A 7,476-nucleotide genomic window follows, 5' to 3' on the forward strand; every position below is an offset into this window, starting at 1 on the left:
ACCCTGGTCCCTGGCACTGGTGACAGCTGCTCCGCGTCACCCTCTATCCCACAGTGGGTGAGGGCGCTGCGTCATGACCTCCGTTTTGGTTTGCTTAGGTTTGCCAGCTAGAGTACTCCTCGGGGTTAATGGCCTGGGGGTGAGGTGGGCCTGTGGTATTTCTTTAGAATTCATTCTACACAGGCCCCTTTGTCCTGCTGCTCGGGCCACTTGCTTGGTGGCAAGGACTCTTGCCTTCACTGGACTTGTTAGGGTCTGTCAGTAAATGATAACTCATCTGAACTATCCCAGAATCACAGATGTGCAGTTCTCAAAAGCTTCACACACCAGTGCCTTCATATTCTAGGGCTTGGAAGGGAAGCGGGGGTCAGACCGCCCCTCCCCATGGAGTGTGTGGAACTCTAGACAGTGAGTGGGGTGTGGGGCTGGGCAAGCCTGAGAGGGCTCATGCGGGGACTGGAGGCTTTACCCTTGTCAGCAAAAGAGACAAGTAAGGACACTGTGGGCATATGTCACTGGACAGCTGTGGCCTAGATAAAAGGGGGAGCCGGAAGAACAGAGAGCGTTTCCCGCCTTACGGGTTACACTCCCCGTGCGGCCTCACTGCTCTGATACCCGGTAAGCCACAGCTAGAGATCATCCTGCAGAAACGGTCAGGTGTGTGTGGACTAGGGAGTGCAAGGTTGTTCCCCGCGGCTGTTGCCGGGAATAACGGAAGCCTGGAGACAGTCTAAATGCCATCAGTAAAGGCCTGATTAAATAATTTACGGTCTGGTCTACGGTCTGGTCTATGCCCTATCCTGTCTGATCTCGGAAGCTAAGTAGCATTGGGCCTGGTTAGGACTTGGATGGGAGACCACCTAGGAAGACTAGGTGCTGTAAGCGTAAAATAAGTGAATGAATGAACGAATGAAAATAATAATTTACTGTCTGCGCGTACAATGACATACTATAAAGGAAGCCCCTCAAGCACTGGCAGGAAGTGATTGCCAAAATATATTGTTACATCAAACAAATACAACAAGATTCAAAACTTCTCGCACTATTATTTGTTTGAAAAAAGGGGTGGGAGAGTGGGGAAGGGAGGAGAATACATATTTATGCATAGATTGTCATGAGAAGGATTCACGAGCTGGTGATACTGTGTTTTTCCGGGAAGCAGTGCGCCCAGTGGGTGTGAGGCTGGTGTCAGCTGACTTGTGCTGTCTACCGGCCCAGCCCAAACTTAGTAGCTTGAAACAACCACCATTTTCTCCACCTCATCTTTCTGTGGGTTGGCTGCACTGGCAGGGGCTTCTACACATGGTAAGTCAGAGTCCCCAAAAGCAAGGAGCAAGCCCAGTCCACAAATACTTTCAAGACCTTTACTTGCATGATGCTTGTGGAGTCCCTCTGGCCAAAGCAATTCACATGACCAAGTCCAAATTCAAAGTGGAGAAATAGATTCCATTTGTTAATGGGAAGATCTACAAGATAATATGGCCAATGGTTTTAATCTGCCACTTTGTAGGGCACGGGCAGGGAGGGAGAGACTTCTCTTCAGCCTTTTGTACTTTCTGAATTCAAGTCATGTCAATATTATCTATTCAAAAAGAACTCAAATATTAAAAATCGAAATGCACTCACAGAGATTAGCTTCAAAGGCATCCAGTGTTGAAGGAGATGTGGGGGAGGGGGAAGGCGAGAAGGAGAGAAGGTGAACAAGATTGGCCGCGGGCTGATAACTGCTGGAGCTGGGTGATGAATGCATGAGACTCATAATACTCTTCTATTTTGTGGATGTTTAAATTTCCTGCAACAGAAATTAAAATAATAATAATTAATAATAATAATAAAGACAGATACCAAAAGCTCAAACTGATTGAGGTTTACTAATTAATTTAGTAAAGGCATTGCCGCCATTCCCTTTGATCTTCCCAACTACCCTGGAGGCAATGGGGGGAGGACTGTTTTGGTCCTGACAGCAGCCTTATTGAGGGTGCTGATACCTTAGGGCCAGCTGCAAGTCAGGCTACAGGGTGACCCCAAGCAGAGATGCTGGACCTTGAGGAACTGTCAGAGAGCGGATAAGAAAGGAGCCTTGGGGAGCTGCCTCCACAGTGTGGGCAGGACCAGTGGCTGAAAAATCCAAGGGCTGGGATGGTGTCAGTGGTGGCTGAGGGGCTATAAAATACTTGACTGTTTCGGAAGTGCACACAGAGGATCTGAGGGTAGGGAACAAGAAGGAGCCTTTCCAAAGGTTCCAGACAAAAAATTATAGAGCACAGAGGAACATCTGAAGGAAAATGACTCAGTGAGAAAAAAGGATACATTTTCTTGCCCCTTCACTCATCACTCTCCATGGCCACATCTGCACGCAGGCTGTGTGCCCAGGGGGACCTCAAGCCACTCACATGACCTGGGCCTGGCTCTGAGGGGTCCCACCTGGGGGCAGCTCTGAGAATGCTAAGCATATAGGCCAGCCCTTTGGTGGGCAGACAGGAAAGTCCTTCACCACCCAGTCACGTAGGGTCCCTGACTAGCCCTGAGAACTTTCTCCTGTTCCAAATATCTACTAAGAGCTTTACCGGGGGCCACGAACTCTAAGGCCACACTCACTCTCTTTCGTGTGTGTGCCCGTGTGCACACCTGCAGATGCTCTTCCTGTGTACAGAGGGTGACTGTTTAAAAAGAGTGAACACCCATATTGCCAGCCTGCAGCTTAAGAGACCACAGCAAGCATTGCAGTATATTCTTAAAAAAAAAAAAAAAGGAACACTTGTTTTCCAGTAACACATTCTTAAATATTTGCAGATGAAATGATGTGATGTTTTGGGTTTGCATCAAAATAATCTGGAGTTGACGGAAGGTGTATATTAAACAAGATAGGTCACAAATTGATGAAACTGGGTAATGTTTACATAATGGTTCTATGTATCCCTTCTCTCTATCTCTCTCATACTTAAAATTTCCATAATAAAAAATTTAAAACATTCACTAGGGAACCCTGACTTCCCCTTAACCCGGTGACTCTGAGGCATGAACTCAAAGCTGAGGAGTGGGGGAAAACGTCTCTGATACACAACTTCACAATTAAGATCTGAGAATCTAATGGATTAAAAACGTAAATAATTTATCTTTTAAATGAGTTTTCGTGTGTTCATAAGGGTTTGCTGAACAAATGAATGCTTGACTGTTATATCCTGTTGTACACAAATCCTTACTCAGCACCAAGATGGCACAGGTGCCCCAACAGCTTCATAACTTGAATTAAAATCAATACCACAAACCTCTTTTTTGGAGCTGCTTCCAAACAATAAATTGTTCAAATCCCCAAATATCAGAACCGAAAGCAACTTAGAGACAGCTTTATACAAACTTCTCATGTTATAGATGAGGAAATCAAGGTACAGAGAAGGAAGTGACCTTTTCAAGATCCCACAGTCAGTAAGGACAAAACCCAAGCTGGACCTCGGGCTCTGGAGGCCAGTCTGGCCTCTTTTTCTTACACCATCCAGTTCTGCAGCTTTGAATTCAACACATACCCACAATTCTGTTTTCACAGGTAAAGAAAGAGAACTTCAAAGAGGTGAATGTAATTTCCCCATGGTCTTGGGTCATCGTGACTCCATAGCTCTCTCCAAAACAGTGTTTTCCACATTGGGTTATCTCCCTTACTTCAAGAAACTTAAAATTCAAAAACTTCAATTTTTAAAACAAACAGGAAAGTGATTATTCTCATTAGAAAGGGCTTTGGTGCACATTTTTTACAGAGGTGAACTCTCTCAAGTGTCTTTGAAATATGAGTCAGTTTTTAACAATTCCATCTGCATCCAACTTGTTAGGAATGAAGTGACCGAATAAAATCAGGCACAGCCCAAGCCACAGCCACGCAGTCTTGTCATGTCAAGTGTCACAAGGGTGCTTTCAACATTCTGGAGCCAAAAAAATAAACAAATCAATCAAAGATAACACATCATGAGTGGAAATAAATGGAAACAAAAACAGAACAACAAAACAAAACCTCAAGCATTTGTAATGTTAAACACAAATGATGATTTTTAAAAAGTCTTTAAATTAAAATGGTAGGATAACTGTGCCTTATAGTTTAATTCTGTTGGCACTTAAAACGGCATAACTCTAGTGGTCTTTTGTTTCATTCATGTTCTGGGCTTTTCCATGCAAAAGTATTTTGCAGCTTTGTCCAGTGCCTCTTTCAAGAATCCTGTGACACTTCCATCCCCCTGCCTAACAGGGGTGCCTGCATTTCTTGGCTGTTAAGAGGATTACTGAGATGTTCCCTTTATATAACCCAGAAGATTCTGGGAATAACAGGAAAGAGCAAACAAGAGATGTCAATGAAAGAGGTGACAAGCAAGGGCTGAAATTCGGAGAAGTTCTCTAAGCAAGGAGAGGTCAAGGAAGGTTCTTAACTGACACTGATAAAGCCGGAGAGGGGGAAGCCTTGTTCAGGGCGTTATTTACATAGGCAAGCAAAGGGGTTAGTCTGCGTCCATCCACCAAGGGTTAAGCTTTAAGCCCCAAAACTTCGGGTGAGTCAGGGCCAGAGCCCTGTGAAGAAAGGAGACACCTTATCTCTAATCAGCCCTGCCTCAAAATAGCTCTCTTCCCTCAGGCGGAGACTTGTCATGCTTGCACTTCGCAGCACAGCACAGCACAGCTGCATGGAGGTGCCTCAGCCCCACTTAGTCAGAAAGTCAATGAATATGCTTTATTCATCCCCTGCACAAAGTTAGATCTCTCGGGGTGAAGTGATGAATAATTTAGTAACCTTCGAGATGATTGCATATATTCCGAATGTTCCAGTCAGGAAGGATCTTAGAATTTAACCTGGATCAACCATCGTTTTACAGATGGATAAACTGAGACCCAGGAAGACAGAACGATTTGCGTAGGAACACGCAGGGAGTCCGTGGCTGTGCTGAGGCCGAAAACCCCGGGCGAGGGCAGACCTTCTATTTCTCTTGGCAATGCCGCTGTACTCAACTGAAAAATGAATGAAACACGCATGCCCTGGGTCAAGTTTCCTTCCGTCGTTAAGGAAATCGTTCCAATGCTCCCGAATCAACACTTTGCAAAGGCAGCTCTTGTTAAGTCCTTTCATTCTGAGTCTCTCAAGCTTCCTCTTCTATCTTCATAATTCAGACAGCTTTACTTTTGAGGTTCGATATATAGGCTGTCACTGTTGGGTTCCCCCCATACACCCCTCCCCACCCCACCCCTACCCCCACCCCACCCGCCGGCTGCTGGAAGTGAATGTTGCATGTTACAAATGGGTAATTGAGGTACTTGAGGAGTTGCTCAGAATGGGGTCAGACGAAAATGTCCACCAGTCTCATCTGCGGCTCACCCTTGCCAAGGGTTGTGACTCACACACAGCTCGGGACTTGCCCTCCCAGTAGCCATCTGTGAGATGGCACAGCTCAAATATTCCTGTTGCCACACTGCCTACACGGCCATTTGCATACTGTGTCCCCTTTGTGTATCCTCTGCACAGTATGGGCTCTGTCGAGAGCTGTATGAGGCACACAAGGTCTAACACAGGGACGAGGCAAGCCTGGGGCTTGCAAAGGCTGATGGAAACTGGGCAAGTAATGGGATGTAGAACGTTGACAAAAGGCTAAAATGTGCTGTTAGGAAAATGCCTGGCTCCACCGACTAGCTTAGAACTGTTTTGTTTTGGGTTGTTATTATTATACAGGACTCTGTGTCAGAGACTGAAGAGAAACAAAATGCTAAGAGGCAGGAAATTGAATTTCAACCCTTTTTTCCATTCTTCCATGATTGTCATCTGTTAAATGTTCCCATTTATTTCTTGCATGAGTCACTTGGGCTGGACTTATCACAGCTCTTAGGTGGAAATTGGTCCATAGTTTTTCCTCATTTGTGGGACTCTAAGCTAGAAAGGTCCAGGGGTTCTCAATTCCCACAGGCTTCCTTCCATAGTGCCGGGCACATAGCAAGTGCTTAAATATATATATAATAACTCTGTCCTACTGGTCAGCATCACAATTCCAGACTCACTTTGTGTTAAAGCCAGAATACAGCATGAAGACCCTCATTTTACTCATGAGAAGGCAAAAGAGCAAAAAAAGAAGATCACCTAAGGTTTACACAGAGCAAATGACAGAACCAGGCCTCAATCCCAGGTCTTTTGAAACTAAATCCAGCTCTAGCTAGATAACTAACCATCCAGGATGGAAGCAGAAAATATGCTAAAGACCTTCAGCCCAAAGTTAATAAAAAGTGAAGTAGTATTAGTCGGCTCTTGGCTTGAGGGGTCTTACTTACAATTTTCATGTCAATTTTTTTAAAGGACATTTTAATGGGTCTATCTGTAGCTTATTATACAGAGTTACATAAACATTCTCATATATTTATATAATTATAAAAATATAATGTTTTTTTCTAGCAGGAGTTCAATCATAATTAATTGTTTTACCAGAATAAAAATGAGTTCCTTTTTAACTGAAGAACTGAAAGTAAGATGCAAATTAATGCCTAGTAAATGAGATGAATCTCCATTGATCTGACTAATATCAACTCAGGGTGGAGTTTGAACATCTCAGTAACGTGCATATTCATGTTCAAAGATTACCCTATCAAAGGAAGATCAATAAGCATTCACTGAGTGCCAACTGGGTGCACAGCTTGGTTCTGACTGACATAATTTTGCCATTAACTAGCTACTAAAGGACCCAACATTTTCAAATGCCAACTGTGGGCCAAGAACCTTGACACACATTTTACATATGTACTTTCCTTTAATCCTCATGACAATCCTGTGATGTACAAATGAGGGCTCTGAGAAGAGAGGTTGTTAATTCAAGATCACACAGTTAATAAGTGGCAAAGCTGGGATTCGGTCCAGATATTAATGACTCTAAAGCCCATACTTTTCCTGATCTCCCAGAACTTCCTGACCCTAGGTATAACTAGTATCATTTAAGGAGCTTTTGTATAATACTGATACTTGGGTCCCGCCCATCTCAGACACATCAGAATATCTGAAAATAGAACCTGGATTTTTAAAAATCTCCCTGGGTAATTATAATATGTCACAAGGATTAAGATTTATGTACTAGATGTGCTGAGCTTCAATTTCTTCATCTGTAAAATAAGGAGTTTAGATGGACATCTCTAAGATGATTTCTACTTCTGTATTCACCAGAACCATGATGATGGTTAAGTGGGACCAGTTGATGCTTGAGAAGCCCTAATTTGCACATGAAATAAGCAGTTGTCACCCACATTGCTAGATGCTCTTCCAACTTCCTACCTAAGTGTATGTAGGCCGTAAGTGAAGCTGGTTAAACATCTAGGCATAAGGCTCTAAAGCATACAATTATTTCATATATTTATGAAAATGTATACATTTTTATATAAAAATATATGTGTTATATATGTATGTGTACATATACATACATATATAAGTATACGATTCAGAACAAGACCCTAAAGCGCCATCCTTCTCTG

The sequence above is a fragment of the Rousettus aegyptiacus genome, unplaced genomic scaffold, assembly GCF_014176215.1.
Source record: "Rousettus aegyptiacus isolate mRouAeg1 unplaced genomic scaffold, mRouAeg1.p scaffold_m13_p_4, whole genome shotgun sequence".
NCBI lineage: Eukaryota > Metazoa > Chordata > Mammalia > Chiroptera > Pteropodidae > Rousettus > Rousettus aegyptiacus.